We start from the raw sequence: 20,650 nt of genomic DNA, 5'->3' as shown, positions 1-20,650 counted from the left end.
AATGGAGATCGATCTTCAGTGCAATTCAACAAACACAAGGCACATCCACAAACAACTACAGTAAAAGATAAGGTCTCATAAGTAATTATGGGAAACAAAGGTGGTACAGGCGAGGCAGATTGCCTTTGATGATTGGGGGAAAAAAACACCTTGAAGAAATGGGCTTTGGAGGGTGCACAGGGCTTATGTTAATACACCTTCTCTCTTACACGCAGTGGACAATTGCAGACAGGCCAATGGTGTGATAATGCTGGCAGAAATCATACGCATCCAAACTGTGTATGTTTAACAGAAATGGTGAAGTGAGACTGCTTCAGTCTCTCCTTTAGCTGGGAGCATTAAAAAGTCAGAGGCAATCATGTCCACCTGTGGAAATGAGGTATCAGACACATAAGCAACATTTGCAAAGGGGGTGTCTGACAGACAGTTTTGCCGCCTTGGTTTATTCCTCATCTCCAGACCGTAAGACATTAGAAAGGCTGAGAGAAGACAGTTGTAGATTAGAGAAGAATCCTTTGGAGATATCAGTATGTTCTGAGTAATCCCCACCCACCCACAATGACTGAGAGAGCAGAGTTGAGGAATTTCCTAAGAAGTCTGAAGTGCCAGGGGCCGAGTGAGTATCCAAGCAAGAGGCTATGACTTTGAAGGGAGAATGCAGGAGAAGAACCAGGCTGCACTGGCAGCTGCCTATGATCCCCTGCCCCACCTGCAGCAAAGCCCAGTTATTTCTTGTGGCTCGTTGTGGGCGCAGGGATGGAAGCAGCCTGAAGCTACTGAAAATCCATAGCAAGAGTGAGGCTGGGAGAAGCCACAGGCCTCCGCTAGTCTCAGAGGAGGAGGAAGGCAAAAGGAATGGCCAGTCCGTGTCATGGGAAGTGCAGTTGAATGTGTTCTGAGGGAGTTTTTTCCCCCTAAAAACTCCAGAGGCAGCTTTGAGCATCTCAAAGCAGCTTTTCAAGGAGAAGAACCTTTACCCTCCTCCTCAATAGCCAGAGGGAACCACTGCCAGCCTTCATCAGGGGTGGTGTCTGCCTCCTCTCCCTCAATCCGCCCTGACACCAGAGTGGCCACACTCCCATTTGTTCTACAGGTTTCCACTCGGGCTGGACCTAGAAGGACAGAAAGGCTTTCACTTCTAATTAAATTATGAGGTTTAAATTATTACTATATTTAAGTGAACCTGTTAATTTTCTAAATGCGAGTATTCCTATGATAGAGAAAGACCCAAAAAAGTCTGCCCTAATATTTCATACAAGCAGCAAAGGAAATAGCGTCTGAGAAAGGATTTTGTGGGCAATAGAGGCACGGAACAGAGGTCTTTCTGATTCATGAATTCTACTCCATTAACAGATGGTTGAATAAAGAAGATGTAGTATGTTTATACATATATACACACAGAATGGAATGTTACTCAGCCATTAAAAGAACAAAATGTCATTTGTAGCATCATGTATGAAACTGGAGATTATCATACTAAGTGAATTAAGTCAGGAAGAGAAAGACAAACACCATATGAAGGGATGGATGGTGCAGGTGGTAAGGTGAGTGATGCGGAACAATGGGGAGCGGCAGATAAAGTGTCTCCCACTGGCCTGCTACTCACCTCCTGCTGTGTGGCCCTGTTCCTAACAGGCTGCAGACCAGTACCAGTCTGCAGCCCAGGGACTGGGGACCCCTGCTCTAGAGAATATGCATATTCAGAGGAAAAGGACATCCTCAAAGAGAGAAGTTAGATGTAAATATTCTAGAAAGTGTCATAAGGAAAAGTGATTTAGATGGTCTGAGAAAGAGCAACTTCCCAGAGCCAGCAGAGAAAACTGAGTGCCTCAAGGGTTACAGAAAAGACATCAGCATGCTCAGGATCTGAAACCTGGAATAAAAACACCCATAGAAGCTCATCTGTTTATCAAGCTAGTTTAATCGTACAGGCTGGCTTTCTGAGACCATGAGAACATCCTGGATAGTGTTGGTGTTTGGAGTAATTTATCTGTTTTCCGTAATATCTGAACTCAAAAACAGATGTATGGGAAGGCATTGTTTGGAGGAGGTTGTGACTGAACAATGGATCCAGAAAAAAAGATATAAGTAAAAGGTTGATGTGCTGCCTATGAAATTGTCATTATCCTGCAGAAAGAGTAATGAAAATTTACATGAACTTCAGAGGTTTTCATGGAAAGCGTGTTGGTACTATCGGCTAGCAGGGGTGGAGGGGGGTACAGACGATATGGTGGGTGGATGATGCCACAACAAAACCCAACAGAAATAAATTAGATCCTACTCCCTATAGAGAACTTTGGGAGAAGGGATACTGAGAACATGAACACCAGTGTCTTTTTCTTCAAGATCATTTTCACTTGCATGGTAAACAGGTATTCATGTATGTACACTATTAAGATGACCACTCAAAACTTACACATTTATTAATTACGATGGGAAAGGTCTTGTAAAAATTGTAGATACCCTGCACATTCCAATCATGTTGTTCTGAAAACATCTGTCCAGTTATCACCTGCTATTTGGGAGGCTCGTGTCTAAGAGCCAAGAACTGCTGATTTTCTCTCTGGAGTAATAGTGTGGTCTGTTCCTTCTCCTTCAGTGATCACAACTGTACTTCTGACTCATCATTTCTGAGGTAGACTCTAACAGTAGCCTTCAAGTCGACCTTCTGACACCCAACCCCATCCTCTTAAAATGCAGCCTCCAGATCACACCAGAACACACTATCTGAAGCACGATTCTGACCACGCTTAGACCGCTGTCCATTCTTTAACTTGTGTCCTCAACACACCATACCCCATGCTGATGCATGCGTCTTAGCTTTCACTATTTCCATTGCTTTTGCCGGGACCACTCCTTCTACATCTCATCACGTGGCTAACCTTCCCACATTAGTTAAACCTAAGCCCAGATAGCGTTTCTGGAGGAAGTCTTTCCTGAACCACGACACTAGCCAGGTACCATTTTTCTTTGCTTTCATAGCTTCACTTAATGCAATATTAGCATGATCTCTTCAGGTCTGCTCTAAATTTATTAAGGGAAATGTGTTTTATTCATTTTTGTACTTAGCGCCTTGGAAGCGAACAGCAATCACTCTGTTTCCAAGGAAAACCATTCAATATCACAGTAATCCAAGTCTATGCCCTGACCAGTAATGCTGAAGAAGCTGGAGTTGAACGGTTCTATGAAGACTTACAAGACTTTCTAGAACACCCAAAAAGATGTCTTCTTCATTATAGGGGACTGGAATGCAAAAGTAGGAAGTCAAGAAATACTTGGAGTAACAGGCAAACTTGGCCTTGGAGTACAGAATGAAGCAGGGCAAAGGCTAATAGAGTTTTGCAAGGGAACTCACTGGTCATAGCAAACACCCTCTTTCAACGACACAAGAGAAGACTCTACACATGGACATCACCAGATGGTCAACATCAAAATCACTGATTGTATTCTTTGCAGTCAAAGATGGAGAAGCTCTATATAGTCAGCAAAAACAAGTCCAGGAACTAACTGTGGCTGAGATCATGAACTCCTTACTGTGCAATTCAGACTTAAATTGAAGAAAGCAGGAAAAACCACTAGACCATTCAGGTATGACCTAAATCATATCCCTTACAATTATACAGTGAAAGTGACAAATAGATTCAAGGGATTAGATCTGATAGAGGGCCTGAAGAACTATGGACAGAGGTTCATGACATTTGTACGGGAGGCAGTGATCAAGACCATCCCTAAGACAAAGAAATGCAAAAAGGCAAAATGGTTCTCTGAGGAGGCCTTACAAATAGCTGAGAAGAGAAGAGAAAGGCAAAGGAGAAAAGGAAAGATACACCCATTTGAATGCAGAGTTCCAAAGAATAGCAAGGAGAGATAAGAAAGCCTTGTTCAGTGATCAATGCAAAGAAATAGAGGCAAACAATAGAATGGGAAAGCCTAGAGATCTCTTCAAAAAAATTAGAGATGCCAAGGGAATATTTCATGCAAAGATGGGCACAATAAAAGACAGAAATGGGATGGACCTAACAGAAGCAGAAGATATTAAGAGGTGGCAACAATACACAGAAGAAATGTACAAAAAAAAATTTTCACAACCCAGATAATCACGATGTCATGATCACTCAACTAGAGCCAGACATCCTGCAATGTGAAGACAAGTGGGTATTAGGAAGCATCACTGCGAACAAAGCTAGTGAAGGTAATGGAATTCCAGTTGAGATATTTCAAATCCTGAAAGATGATGCTGTGAAAGTGTTGCACTCAATATGCCAGCAAATTTGGAAAACTCAGCAGTGGCCACAGGACTGGAAAAGGTCAGTTTTCATTCCAATCCCAAAGAAAGGCAACGCCAAAAAACGCTCAAACTACTGCACAATTGCACTCATCTCACATGCTAGTAAAGTAATGTTCAAAATTCTCTAAGCCAGGCTTCAACAGTATGTGACCTGGGAACTTCCAGATGTTCAAGATGCATCTAGAAAAGGCAGAGGAAGCAGAGATCAAATTGCCAACATCTATTAGATCATCAAAAAAGCAAGAGAGTTCCAGAAAAACATCTGCTTTATTGACTATGCCAAAGCTTTTGACTGTGTGGATCACAACAAACTGTGGAAAATTCTTCAACAGATGGGAATACCACACTACCTGACCTGCCTCTTGAGAAATGTGTATGCAGGTCAGGAAGCAACAGTTAGAACTGGACATGGAACAACAGACTGGTTCCAAATAGGAAAAGGAGTATGTCAAGGCTGTATACTGTCATCCTGCTTATTCAACTTAAATGCAGAGTACATCATGAGAAATGCTAGGCTGGATGAAGCACAAGCCGGAATCAAAATGGCAGGGAGAAATGTCAATAACCTCAGATATGCAGATAATACTACCCTTATGGCAGAAAGTGAAGAACAACTAAAGAGCCTCTTGATGAAAGTGAAAGAGGAGAGTGAAAAAGTTGGCTGAAAGATCAACATTCAGAAAACTAAGACCATGGCATCCAGTCCCATCACTTTGTGGCAAATAGATCAGGAAACAGTGGAAACAGTGTCAGACTTTATTTTGGGGCTCCAAAATCCCTGCAGATGGTGACAGCAGCCATGAAATTAAAAGATGCTTGCTCCTTGGAAGAAAAGCTATGACCAACCTAGACAGCATATTAAAAAGCAGAGACATTACTTTGCCAACAAAGGTCCGTCTAGTCAAAGCTATGGGTTTTGCAGTAGTCATGTATGGATGTGAGAATTGGACTATAAAGAAAGTTGAGTGCCAAAGAATTGATGCTTTTGAATTGTGTTGGAGAAGACTCTTGTGAGTCCCTTGGACTGCAAGGAGATCCAACCAGTCCATCCTAAAGGAGATCAGTCCTGAATATTCATTGGAAGGACTGATGCTGACCTGAAACTCCAATACTTTGGCCACCTGATGCAAAGAACTGACTCCTTTGAGAAGACACTGATGCCAGGTAAGATTGAGGGCAGAAGGAGAAGGGGACAACAGAGGATGAGATGGTTGGATGGTAACACCAACTCAATGGACAGGAGTTTTGAGTAAACTCCCAGAGTTGGTGATGGACAGGGAGGCCTGGCATGCTGCAGTCCATGGGGTCGCCAAGAGTTGGACATGACTGAGTGACTGAATTCACTGATTGTACTTATCGCCTTATCTGTTGATGATCTAAATATAATTTTAAAACCTAAAAATACAATAATATTGTAAAAAATTATAATATAAATGATGTTGCCATTTTAACAAATAACTTACAGGATCCCAGATAAATTCGAGCATCAGATAAACAGCAAATGAGTATTTTTTGTATAAATATGTCCCAAATAATGCATTGTCACGCTTATACTAGAGAAAATCTTTTATCTGAAATTCAAATGTAACTGGGCATCCTGTATTTTATCTGGCAACACTAGACAGAAATTTTCAGAGGACTGAAAAAAATTATTTTAGTGGTCTTTATTTACAGTGACCTTTTCAGAAACATGATGTACCCTGAGTTTCATAACATTCCATTTTTTTAAACCGATCAAAACCTAGGCTCTAAATGCACATTTTTATTAAGTCTTTCAAAGGTAAAAATGTTAAGAGTTGTATTTATAATCTCCATCAGGAAAAAAGAATCCTTTCCTAAGTGTTTTTGATCTGAAGAACAAAGTACAAGAAATTAAATTGTAATTTATTTCATTATTTAATTTACTATGTAATTTAATTAACTGTAAATTAAAATTCTAAATTTGATTATTTCTATGAGGGAACGTATTAATTCAGTCTTCTACTGGATATAAACATCTGTGCTCTTGAACTAAGTTTTAAGTTTTAAAAACATTTATCAATGTCCCACAAGCTCTAAAACACATCCTCTGAAAAGAGATGAGTTTAACAGAAAAAGTACTAGGCCAGGAGTTCGGAAACCTTAGCTCAGGCTTACCTGTCATGAGCTTTAAATGTGATCTTGAGCATAGCACATAACCCATTCTCTCCATGTCTGAAATGAAGAGGGATTCAGAAACGATTTCAAAGGCCCCGTGCTCTAACTCTAACAACTTCTTCCAGTCTATTGGTCAAGAAAACCAAAGCCACGAGACCTGGGAGGAGGAAACAAGTGCAGGTTGTGAGTCTGCAGACCTGGGCTACTCCCTGGTCTCCTGGGAAACTTTCACATGTGGAGTACACTTGCCCTCCAGAGATGCTGGAAAATCTACACGCACGCTAGTCCTCATGCCACTGAGCTGCACAGTCCCCTTTCAGCTCATCTCACTTTTCAAATAAGACATCACTGAAGACAATGTGGTGCTGGAGAAGACTCTTGTGGGTCCCTTGGACTGCAAGGAGATCCAACCAGTCCATTCTAAAGGAGACCAGTCCTGGGTGTTCATCGGAAGGACTGATGCTGAGGCTGAAACTCCAATACTTTGGCCACCTCATGTGGAGAGTTGACTCATTGGAAAAGACTGATGCTGGGAGGGATTGGGGACAGGAGGAGAAGGGGATGACAGAGCATGAGATGGCTGGATGGCATCACCAACTTGATGCACATGAGTTTGGGTGAACTCCAGGAGTTGGTGATGAAGAGGGAGGCCTGGCGTGCTGCGATTCATGGGGTCGCAAAGAGTCGGACACGACTGAGCAACTGAACTGAACTGAAGGCAAGGGCCGACTGACAGCAGAGAGTCTGCATCAATATGTCCTCTTGACCTGCACCATGCAGGGGGAAGCAGCCCCTTTTACCTGCCAGAGACTGCTTTCTGACTTCAGACTTTTGGTTCAGCCAGCCTCCCTACCTCCCCCGCCAACTTTTTTTTTTTTTTTTAAGACATACTTCTAGAAAGAACCAGTACCTTCTAGGTAGGCCATTCTTTCACAAGGAGGTAGACCTCAGGAAAATCACCATTATCAGAATGCAAGACAGTAACCCCAGTGTTCTTCTGCAAAAGTCATTCTGTCCCATCTCTCCTCCCTGAACCTTGCTTTTCTCTATATGCATTAGCATGCATCTTCTAACAGCCATGAGTCTCGCTTTGCCATCAGGGTTTCAGTCTCAGCTGCGGCAAATCTGTCAGTGACCTCTCACCAACAAAACTGAGCATTTACCTGGCTCCGTTGAGTGAGTGAGTGAGTTTACCTAGGGGTGAGCTCTGACTACCATCCCACCCTGACACCACTGAGCAGATTGTGTACTGGCTGCTCCTGATAGGGGAGTGCCAGGGCAGCCCTGCTCATACACCTAATGAGCAGACTCAGAGAGGCATCCTAAGGGTTGATGCTCTAAGGCCCACAGAGGCATATTTTATCACCTGATTTATCAGATGTTCACATGAGACTATTTAAAAGCAGAACAAAATGCTATACACACCACTGTTTTTCACCAGCATTTTGCTGCGAAAACACCATGTTTGAGGTACGACCCAAAAACCTGGAACACAGCATCTGCCCTCAAGAAGATGAGTATTGGAGAAAGAAGCTTTATGAATAAGCATCAGAAGAGAGGTAATGACCCTAGTCTTATCTTATCACTACCATCTTTCCTCTTCAAAGTGTGGATGGTATAAGCTAGGAGTACAGTTACTGGTCAGCTTACTGTACGGATACAGTAAACACTCAGAACAGAGGAAACAGATATTCTGTAAAGTAAGCATATTGGAGGAAAATGTTTTCAGGATAATACTGTGCCATGTATTAGTCTGGATCAAAACGAACTGTTATCTGCATCTGACATCCCTTCCCGCCTCTAAATGAGCAGTTATTCACACACAGACACAGATTCTGAGGTATAAATGAAACTGTAGAAAACTTTAATAATGTATCTGGGCATCTGCAGACTTAGTGAGAGAAGGAAATGAACCTGCTCCCAAAAGGGAGTAAAGGGTTATAGTTTGGTGGTTTCTCAAAAAGTTAAACACAGAGTTACCATATGACCCAGTAATTCCACCACTAGGTACACAGCTCCAAAGATATGAAAGCATAGACTCAAACAATGCTTGTATGTGAATAGCCAAAAGGTGGAAATATCCAAGTGCCCACCAACAGATAAATGGATAAACAAAATAAGGTTTAGACCTGCAATGGAATATTATTCTGCCATAAAAGGAATGAAATTTTGGTTTGTGCCACAATACAGATGAATCCAGAAAACATAACACTCAGTGAAATAAGCCAATACAAAAAGATAAGCCTAGTAGATTTCACTTACATGACGTATCTAGAATAGGTAGATTCATGAAGTCAGAAAGTAGATTAGAGTTGACCAGAGCTTAAGAGAGAGGTGAACAGGCACTTATTGCTTAATGGGTATGGAGTTTATGTTCACAGTAATGCAGGGGTTTTAGAAATAAACAGTGGGACAGTTATACAATGTCATGAATATAATTAATGCCATTGAATTGTACACTTAAGGTTACACTGGCATATGTTTTATACAGCTTGCCACAATTTTAAAAATGGGGGCAGGGTGTTCTTATTTAATAATATGGGCCTGGTAAAGGGGGTGGGGACATGGTTAAAAAAACCCACTAAGCACTCTATGCAAATTAGTGACACAGATGGAAAGCAAGAAGGGACATTTGCACCACCTACTGGCCTTTGGGATTGGAGAAATCAGGTCTTTTTTTTTTTTTTTTTTTTTTCATTTTTTTTTAATAGTTTATTTTTTTAATTTTAAAATCTTTAATTCTTACATGTGTTCCCAAACATGAACCCCCCTCCCACCTCCCTCCCCATAACATCTCTGTGGGTCATCCCCATGCACCAGCCCCAAGCATGAGGTCTTTTTTTTTTAATTGGAGTATAATTGCTTTATGATGTTGTGTTAGTTTCTGCTGTATAACAATGTGAATCATCGTACAACACATTGTACAACAATGTGAAGTATATACATATCACCTCCCTCTGGAGCCTCCCTCCCACTCCCCCAGCCCACATCTCTAGGTTATCACAGAGCTTGGAGCTGAGTTTCCATTAGCTATCTATTTTACACATAGTAAAGTATTTATGTCAATGCAACTCTATCAATTCAGTAACACTGAAGAAGCTGAAGTTGAACAGTTCTATGAAGACCTACAAGATCTTTTAGAACTAACACCTAAAAAAGACGTCCTTTTCATTATAGGGGACTGGAATGCAAAAGTAGGAAGTCAAGAAACACCTGGAGTAACAGGCAAATTTGGCCTTGGAATGTGGAATGAAGCAGGGCAAAGATTAATAGAGTTTTGCCAAGAAAATGCACTGGTCATAGCAAACACCCTCTTCCAACAACACAAGAGAAGACTCTACACATGGACATCACCAGATGGTCAGCATCAAAATCAGATTGATTATATTCTTTGCAGCCAAAGATGGAGAAGCTCTATACAGTCAACAAAAACAAGACCGGGAGCTGACTGTGGCTCAGATCATGAACTCTTTATTACCAAATTCAGACTGAAATTGAAGAAAGTAGGGAAAACCGCTACACCATTCAGGTATGACCTAAATCAAATCCCTTATGATTATACAGTGGAAGTGAGAAATAGATTTAAGGGCCTAGACCTGATAGATAGAGTGCCTGATGAACTATGGAATGAGGTTTGTGACATTGTACAGGAGACAGGGATCAATCAAGACCATCCCCATGGAAAAGAAATGCAAAAAAGCAAAATGGCTGTCTGAGGAGGCCTTACAATAGCTGTGAAAAGAAGAGAGGCAAAAAACAAAGGAGAAAAGGAAAGATATAAGCATCTGAATGCAGAGTTCCAAAGAATAGCAAGAAGAGATAAGAAAGCCTTCTTCAGTGATCCATGCAAAGAAATAGAGGAAAAGAACAGAATGGGAAAAACTAGAGATCTCTTCAAGAAAATTAGAGATACCAAGGGAACATTTCATGCAAAGATGGGCTCGATAAAGGACAGAAATTCTATGGACCTAACAGAAGCAGAAGATATTAAGAAGAGGTGGCAAGAATGCACAGAAGAACTGTACAAAAAAGATCTTCACGACCCGGATAATCACGATGGTGTGATCACCATCTAGAGCCAGACATCCTGGAATGTGAAGTCAAGTGGGCCTTAGAAAGCATCACTATGAACACAGCTAGTGGAGGTGATGGAATTCCAGTGGAGCTGTTTCAAATCCTGAAAGATGATGCTGTGAAAGTGCTGCACTCAATATGCCAGCAAATTTGGAAAACTCAGCAGTGGCCACAGGACTGGAAAAGGCCAGTTTTCATTCCAATCCCAAAGGAAGGCAATGCCAAAGAATGCTCAAACTACTGCACAATTGCACTCATCTCACACGCTTGCAAAGTAATGCTCCAAATTCTCCAAGTCAGGCTTCAGCAACACGTGAACCGTGAACTTCTGATGTTCAAGCTGGTTTTAGATAAGGCAGAGGAACCAGAGATCAAACTGTCAACATCCACTGGATCATGGAAAAAGCAAGAGAATTCCAGAAAAACATCTATTTCTGCTTTATTGACTATGCCAAAGCCTTTGACTGTGTGGATCACAATAAACTGTGGAAAATTCTGAGAGAGATGGGAACACCAGACCACCTGACCTGCCTCTTGAGAAATCTGTATGCAGGTCAGGAAGCAACAGTTAGAACTCAACATGGAACAACAGACTGGTTCCAAATAGGAAAAGGAGTACATCAAGGCTGTATATTGTCACCCTGCTTATTTAATTTATATGCAGAGTACATCATGAGAAACGCTGGACTGGAAGAAACACAAGCTGGAATCAAGACTGCCGGGAGAAATATCAATAACCTCAGATATGCAGATGACACCACCCTTATGGCAGAAAGTGAAGAGGAGCTAAAAAGCCTCTTGATGAAAGTAAAAGTGCAGAGTGAAAAAATTGGCTTAAAGCTCAACATTCAGAAAACGAAGATCATGGCATCTGGTCCCATCACTTCATGGGAAATAGATGGGGAAACAGTGGAAACAGTGTCAGACTTTATTTTTGGGGGGCTCCAAAATCACTGCAGATGGTGACTGCAGCCATGAAATTAAAAGACGCTTACTCCTTGGAAGCAAAGTTATGACCAACCTAGATAGCATATTCAAAAGCAGAGACATTACTTTGCTGACTAAGGTCCGTCTAATCAAGGCTATGGTTTTTCCTGTGGTCATGTATGGATGTGAGAGTTGGACTGTGAAGAAAGCTGAGCGCCGAAGAATTGATGCTTTTGCACTGTGGTGTTGGAGAAGACTCTTGAGAGTCCCTTGGACTGCATGGAGACCCAACCAGTCCATTCTGAAGGAGATCAGCCCTGGGATTTCTTCGGAAGCAATGATGCTAAAGCTGAAACTCCAGTACTTTGGCCACCTCATGCGAACAGTTGACTCATTGGAAAAGAGTTTGATGCTGGGAGGGATTGGGGGCAGGAGGAGAAGAGGATGACAGAGGATGAGATGGCTGGATGGCATCACTGACTCAATGCACATGAGTCTGAGTGAACCACGGGAGTTGGTGATGGACAGGGAGGTCTGGCGGCGTGTTGCGATCCATGGGGTCGCAAAGAGTTGGACATGACTGAGCGACTGAACTGAACTGTAAGTGTTTATGTCAATGCAACTCAATCAATTGAGGAATTAGGTCCTGACTTCTCAAGGGGAAAAGCGCTAAGGAGGGGTCATGAACAGAAGTGCTGTTATGCCAAGTGGGTCCCTGCAGATGCAATAGAGGCATCATCCTGTGACCTCCCCTTTCTCCCAGTAGCACCCCTTAAGCCCTCGAACGGGTTAGTTAAGTGAAATCCTAGTGCTTATGCTAAGAAAACAAGCACTCAAAGAGTGTGCTAAGCAGGCACAAGTCATCCCAAGAGACCTTTTAAAATATATTGTTAAAATCCACATTTCTGAATTCAAACTTGGTCATTGTAATAAAGCTGCATCTGTCAGGGCTATGTGTAAAACCCTCAGGCTTCAATTAATTTAGGGGGCACACTGGTGGCCAAAAGTTTGAAATGTGGCTTTTGTTTAAAGATCCCAGAGTGGACTGCACAAAAACATAGGAGGCCTTGGAAAAGTTCATTGTGGATATTATGGAGCAGGGTTTTGGGAACCAGTTGGGTTTTGGTGATGAAGATATCTGTTTTCAGATTCTTACTGCTGCTTTTAATGTCTTTTAAATGTTGGCTTTGTCTTGCCTTTTAATTCTGAATCACTTCCACCAAAGTACCCCCTGCCCCGAACAGTTCTACCACTGATTACTTTTGACTGTGGCTTAGAGCTACAGAATCCTGGCTACTTAAAAGACACAAGGAACTTTCATTCTCTTTCTCTGTCTCTTCCTTTTTTATCTGCTGACCATCTTCTACCTGCAAAATTATTCTCTTTTTATCTATGATCAGCCTTAAGAATTTTAATTGAGACAGATTGCTCTAAAGTTTGAGTGATTGGCCAAGAGATCTAGACACTATTCACTATCCAAGTTAGTAGAAATAATCAAAAATATCTGCTTAAAATCCAACCTCAGGGGCAAGAGGTAGAACATCTTTTTAATAAGAATCTCATCTTTTGCATTTCAGTTCTATGTGAATTCAGGAACAGATTATTTTATTCACTTCTAAGCCACAGAGCTTGAGCAAAACATTTTCCTTTTGCCTTCCTTAAGTGCTTCATAAATATAATCTTTTTTTCCCCTCCTAATCTGTAATGGCTTTTGTACAGCTGTTGCAATAAAGGAAGTTTTTAAAATGCAAATTGGCACTAGGTATATTGCACAAGCTAATAAGAGAGAGCTTTGCCAAATGTTAAAAGTAAAAAAAAAAGAAAACTCTATTAACTACACTGACTAACAGAATAAAAAGCTCACCCAGGAGTGATTTTCAGTGACTTTAAAACCAGAAGACTTTATTTCACCTTTAATAATAAGGAAAAACAGAATATATACTCTCAGAATATATGATCAGAATCATATATACTTTCCACGGCATTTCACAACAGGGCATTGTTGACACTGGGGAAGGACAGTTCTCACTGTGAAGGACAATTCTGTCCAGTGAAGGGTGAAGGATAATTACCACCCCTGACCTCTACCCACCAACGTCAATGGTGTCCCTCCAGTCACTGTGGCAATCGAAACACCTCCAAGTAATTCTCAAAGTCCTCTAAGAAGGGAGTACTAGTCCATATGAAAATCCAGCTAGTGATATTCTCCAAAGGTTCATGTCGTAAATGCCTTAGTAGGGTAAGAGGAGAAAGAAAATGGACTCTGAAAAACTTGTGGTCAAGGGTCTGCACATGACCTTTTCTTTATTATTGACAAAGTTGATTTAAAAGAAAGAAAGAAAGGGACTTCCCTGGTGGTCCAGCGGTTAAGACTTCATCTTCCAGTGCGTGACAAGTGGGTTCTATCCCTAGTCAGGGAGCTAGGAGCTCATATGCCTCACAGCCAGAAAACCAAAACAGAAAAAATACTGTAACAAATTAACTAAAGACTCTTTAAAAATCCTTCTTAAAAATAAAAAAAAATTTTTAGAAAAGAAAAAAATATGTCCACAACTGTCTCTTAGTCCAAAAAACCAAAAATCCTAATATGAGGTGGGGTGGAGCAATAGGAAATTCCTACTCTGCAATACTGTTTCTGATCTTTTTGTTTGCAGAGCACACCGGAACTTTTGGTGACCAAGCAATAGCAACACACTGGCTCACAGAGTCGATAATAGCATCTGCGGTTATCCCAGTCTTCATATGGAGACCCTTCATGCCGAGTGACTATCAGAGGACAGCTGCCTTGACCATATCTCTTACATACCATCAAAACCAAAATTCTTGCATATTCTAGGAAAAACACTTTCTCTTTGCCAAACATTTTTTCTCTTAGAGCAGGTGGATCTCACATCTCCACTGCATCTCATGACATTAGTCAGGATGCCACAGCATAGACATTCTAGCAAAGGCAAGAAAACTGACAATAAGCATTTTACACAATGATCCAAATTCGGTAGTATTCCCATGAACGGCTTATAGACTACTAGAGGTCTATAGCACCAGCTCCTAACAACTCTCCCACCACCTTTTCATAAAATTTACCTCCAATCACGGTTTCAAAGGAAAATAAGCATATCAATACTAGCAAGTATATATTACTTCCTTGGCTATGTCTGATTTCTTCTAGGAATTTTACATTTTGAGAAGGTATGCTTGACTGCCAGAGCTTTCCTACAATATGAGAAACTCAGAGGCCAACGCAGCATGATTTAAGGACTTGATCAAAAGCACTGGATTAAGTCTCTCCTATTGGTGATTTGATTATACTTAGGGTGACCACACATCCTGGTTTGCCCAGGAAAGTTCCATTCCCATCTGTTCTCTCGAGATAATTATTAATAGCACTCTCTTTCATTCTCAAAAGCGTGATCGATTATACGGTCATTCTCATTAAACTGAGTCACTGGGAGATAGATGACAATGTCACCCAAAGAAGATATAGAAAACTAATTTTAGGAGAATGAAACAAGTCTTTTTTGAATGTCTGTTGGCTGTAAAATAGTTTAAATAAGGACTCTTTAGTATATATTCAAAGGTAAAGATGGGCCCTAGCCTCAAAACAAAAATAATCAAAAGGGATATAGGAAGAGAATTAAGGTCAATCCCAGTATTATTGGACATCTACTATATTAATATGCTGGGCTATAGGGAGAAAAGTCATCTTTCCTGTACTTGGGAACCATAAATTCTATCCTTACAATGTGGGGGAGCAGATAGAAATTAAAGCAGAATTTTGGTGTGCAAAGTGGTATGGTGGTCAGCTCTTCCATTTCCTAGCTGCAAATCTTGGGAAAGTCAATCACTCTGAAAATGAGTTTTATCAAATGAAAAGTTACATAATCCTCTCATAGGGTCACTGATTCCATTCAATATGTCTTTTCTAATTACTTCCTACATGCCAAGTATGAGGTGGTTACAGAGATGAAACAGATTATTAACACAGTGATGGTACGTGGTAAGAAATGAAGTTTAAATACATTATTTCAAATATTCGGCGTATTATTTTCATTACAGAACAGCACACACAGGGGTATATAACTCCCAAAGAAGGGCCCGTAGAAATCCAACTAGAGATGGGAAACAGGTGTGGTTCAGGCTGACCTCTGAGCAGAGACAGGGCTGAATCTTGCAGGATGAGGAATAGTCAGTCATGGCACTAAGAGAGATGAAAACTGTTCAGGCAGAGAAAAACAGTAATAATATTAAGAAAGGCTACTGTTTCTTAGCGAGCTTGTGGAAATATAAGCAATGCAAAGCAGGTGAGTGACAGGAAGAGAAGTTGAGGGGCTGGGTGGAGACTGAGCAGCCAGTCTTCGTGTGTCCAGCTAAGAAGGCTGGGTTTTCCCTTAGGCCCAAGTGGGTTTTCATAGGTAAATGGGACAGTCAGGTTGTAGACAGGTTATCTCCGGCAGTGTTGGAAAGACGGATTTGAGTTCAGAGGACAGTAACAGAGCTAAGAAAGAGTTTGGAGACTATTGATGACGCTATAAAGTTAGCCCTGGGAAGTAACACTGGAGTATGTGGTGATTCTCTTTCCTCTATCTTCAAGTCCTAGGGTTTTAAAAGGTAACAGATCCCTCACAGCAGCCATGGCCACTAGCAAACAGGAAAGGTTCTGCCTTTCACTTCGCCTCTAGGAGCCGTGCTCATTCAGCACTGTTTTCATCACATGCTTTTCATCTAGGCTAAAGCTCAAGTTGAAATAAACAATCAATCCTAACAAGAAAGTTGCTGCTGCTGCTGCTGCTGCTGCTAAGTCGCTTCAGTTGTGTCCGACTCTGGGCAACCCCATAGACGGCAGCCCAACAGGCTCCCCCGTCCCTGGGATTCTCCAGGCAAGAACACTGGAGTGGGTTGCCATTTTCTGCTCCAATGCATCAAAGTAAAAAGTGAAAGTGAAGTCGCTCAGTAGTGTCCGAACTTTAGCGACCCCATGGACTGTAGCCCACCAGACTCCTCCATCCATGGGATTTTCCAGGCAAGAGTACTGGAGTGGGGTGCCATCGCCTTCTCCAAAAAGAAAGTTATGCTCTCTGAATTTAAGTTTTTGCTCCTAGAGGCAGGCTGTTGCCTCGATGAATAAACATAGCAAGTAGCTCATGAAAGATTGATGCAGTTAAGGGGGCTTCTCTGGAATGCAAGGGGATGGCTGAGAAAAGTTAGCAAACGTGACATAAAGGACCAGTCCTTGGGCATCAGCTCAAATAGGCTCGGAGATAACAAACGGGAAAGAAGAAAAAGTAGAATAAGTGTGAATTACCAGAAAATCAGAAGATATTAGATTTAGTCTTTACTATTTATCACGTGACCTTGAGAAAGCCCCTTATCTTCTTTGAGCCTTACTTTTCCCATCTGTTAAAATGGATGGAGTATTCATCACCCTATCTTTCAAGTTTGTGAAGAGGAAAAAAAATAGTGGACTCTTGTTTGACTGAAAACAAACCTTGGAGAAGTTATATATGGAAGTAAAAATACCTTGAAAAAGCTGGAACTGGTATGCAAATGTACACCAATTTTAAAACTGATTTTCTTCTTCAGTTGATTTGCAGTTAAACCTTTACAGCCAACCACATTCTCTAACCTCTCTTGGTCTATGCTCGCTTTCTGTGGCCAAGAACGCTTGTATCGCCTTTGACTCACTATCAATCCTATTCCGTCTCCTCCCATCTCCTTGCTTTAGCAGAAGTCTATATTCCACCCCACTTGCTCCCACAGCTGTTGTGACTCCACATCCAGCTGCTACCTCCTGGTTCAGATGGTAAAGAATCTGCCTGCAACGCAGGAGCCCCAGGTTCAATCCCTAGGTCAGGAAGATTCCCTGGAGGAGCAAATGGCAACCCATTCCAGTATCCTTGCCTGGAGAATTCCATGGACAGAAGAGCCTGTGGGCTACAGTCCATGGGCTCACAAAGAGTTGGACATGACTGAGTGACTAACACTTACTTCCTTCCAATTGTGACATTACTATCTTCTACCTTTCATGCATTAGTGAGTTATACAAAGATTTCAAATGGTCTCATTCTTGTCTCATAATGGTCTCTCTTATTATGACCATGAATCCAAAGACAGGACTTTGCCTTATAATTTTTTTAAATCCCAATAATTTAGATTTAGTTTATGGGCAAGACACACAGTGGGTCATTCAACAAAGTCTTGATTAAAGTTTTGTTGAATCTCTTGAAGATCCAATCTATCCCAGCAGTTTCCCAAGGTTGTTGAAGATAAGTGTGGTAAATATGTAAGAGGTGCTTTTGGCTCTCTTAAGGATGAAACTATCAGTTCAAGAGATTATTATTTCAACTGAAAGTCCATCAAGCATCTCCCCACGATTATTTATTTATAGCTTTAGAAGCTTTTAGCAAAGCAAAAATCAGCATGCTCAATTAGGTCACCCATGTCCTACATTTAGGAAGCATAGAAGCCAATATGTAAAGAATAGCTGATGACAACATATCCTACAAAAAACTGTAGACATCTGATAACCGTATCAAGAGGGAGGCCCCCATTCGAACAAAATCACAATAACTGACACTCAAAGAGGCTCAATGATAGGGAACTTGGAGGCTCAGTTTTCTCGTCTATGGAAACTAGATGGTTGAATCTGACACACTGAGCTCCTGTCCAGCTCTGATGTTCTATGCCATCAGGTCGGCAAAATAAGTGATACAGTATGTGTGACCACATGAAAACTAACAGAACATTTGATGAAAGTCACCCTGAGAATAACCCATGGACTCAGAACAATGCGTAGACCCAACATTCCAGTGCAGGTAACCAAGTCAGCAAAACATTACATCTAAATCAAGTAAGCAATCAGACATTATCAAAGAAGATGACAGTGCACATCTCTTCCTGGTACCAATTAACTCCTGAAATGTACTGAAAGACAGACAGACACATTCTGACTCTCAGCTATAAAGTGTGAGCATCTGATGGGAAAGCCCAGGGCGGTTCATACCCAGAGTAAAGTGAACAGTGAAGTGAGCTTTCCTGACTTTCCTTGTTAATAAACCATAGAGATAAGAGAAACCACATGGTGGCCCTTTAAAGGTACTTTTGCATCAACAGGTCTTGCGACATAGATTGCAGGCTTTCAGAGCCCTTAGAAACTTCCCAAGTTTAAATTTGGAAAATGAAAGAAACGGCATAGCAGAGTCAAGTCTGTCAAACATCTTTCAAAAACCACATATTTAATAGGATACTGTTTTGATTGCAATCACCATGGGCATTCTGTGATTAAAACAACAACAGCAACAACAAAGGCATGAAATTTTAATGATTTTTAAAGGGTTCAAGGTTCATAAAAATAAGAAGCATAGCATTCAATCTTCATGCCCGGACAGTCAAGTGACTTTCCCAAGATCCCCAAGCTAATTGGTAGCTTAGATGTAGAGCCAGATTGAAACCCAGATTTTTTTGCATGTACACAGAAAATGTGAGCACTACCCAAATTCCTTCTGGGAAGAACATTTCTGCATCAGCAGTTAAACAACATGATTCCCAGTGAGCATCACAGGCCTCCACTCATCCAGGAATGCTTGTTTTGAAAAAAATGGAGACAGCTAGCACTCAGCAAAGCAGGCAATCAGCAGTCCTATGTCCTCCCTGGGTCAGAGCCCATAGCTACAGTAACCAGCTCCTTCTCTCCTTGCAACTGCTTCATTTTCTCCAATACCCAATTCTGAATGGCTAATTCAACTGCATTTTCATGGAGTGAATTTAGGCCGTGAACTCATGACTGTTTATGAAGTCCCTCCAAAGTCTGTTTGGACCGTCACTGAATTAAACAAGCATATGGAAAAAGTAAGTTCCAACAATGAGGGTATCTGAAACACAACCAAGCACGAAGTTTGCAGTTCTAGAAAATGCTAAGAATGTTCAGCCACATCATCTCAACACCCCTTTCAATGTGGTTAGCTTCTGTAAACACAACCCATTTTTTCAGGGTTCTGTGACTTCTTTAGTGGCTCAGTACCAAGATACGCTATAAGAAGCCATTTAGCTAAAGCACCCCCTACATAAACTATGCTCAGCATAGTTTTCACGCTCCTCACAGTTCATTTTTACGTGATTGCTCTATCACTGTCTGGTGACAGTCCCTGGGGTATGAGAAGTGTAAGAATCACACCACAATAATAAACCCTACAACACTTATTATAGGGACAGATTAAAGGGACAAAGTAGGTGACTAAATAGTTAATCAATAGATTAAACAGATCCCCATTAGGGGATTGAAAGTAAAGAAAAAATTATGGGGAACTCTTGTAAGTTAATGATCAACCAAGAAATTAGGCTTGCTTAGCAATGAAACCATGCAACAGAATCATGAGACATGCCCCCCTAATGAAATGAAACCCACAACCTGCCGAGTGAGGTCAGTAAGTTAATGATTCCTAGAATATGCTCCTCTGCACACACTAAACAAACAAGGTGACATTGTACTGAAACCTGAGACAGCTTACCATATTTTAGTATGTGTTACCTCCTTTTTGCTCATTTCCACTGCACCATGACAGACCTAGCGTAATCACATAGGGGCAAGAAAAAATTTACCTGCCCAACTTGGAGGAGGAACTGATGATAGAAGTTTAACGTCTACTCAAGAATGAAGAAGAAGGTGGTTTTCTCCCTCTCCCCGTCCTTCTTTGCTTATAAAACTCTAGTCCACTAAGTTCTCAGGCTGGCCCTCCCTTGCCTGCCCACTTGTAAACCTCACAAGCATCCCATGCTGATAAACTCTTTCCTGACCTGTTACTCTGCCTCTCACTGAATCCTTTCTACAAGAGACAGAAGAACCTACACTCCAATAAGTCCCTAAACACATTTTGTAGTTTCACTTGTTAAGAAATATCACCAGCATTGAAATTACAACCCAAGACTTCAAAAGAGCCTGGACCTGAGGCATACTGAGTTTCCCTGGGTAAATCAATACTCTTCTCTCCCTTGTAAGTTCAATAGAAAAAGCTGGATGGTTTCCAACCTATTTTTCATGGGTATAGAATGGGCTATGATATTCTGGTAATTGCATGTACTGACTTGTACCAAAGATGCACAAAGGAGAAACTTCTAACAAGCAGGTTTTCTGTTTGGTATAAGGAAGGCATGCCTCAACTTGCCTTCTATGTTCCATTTCAATTCCTATCCAATTTCCAGGAATAAGTGCAGCTCTTTGAGACTCCTACA

This window comes from Budorcas taxicolor, chromosome 5 (genome assembly GCF_023091745.1).
Source record: "Budorcas taxicolor isolate Tak-1 chromosome 5, Takin1.1, whole genome shotgun sequence".
Lineage (NCBI taxonomy): Eukaryota > Metazoa > Chordata > Mammalia > Artiodactyla > Bovidae > Budorcas > Budorcas taxicolor.
Note: the sequence above shows the minus strand (reverse complement) of the source record.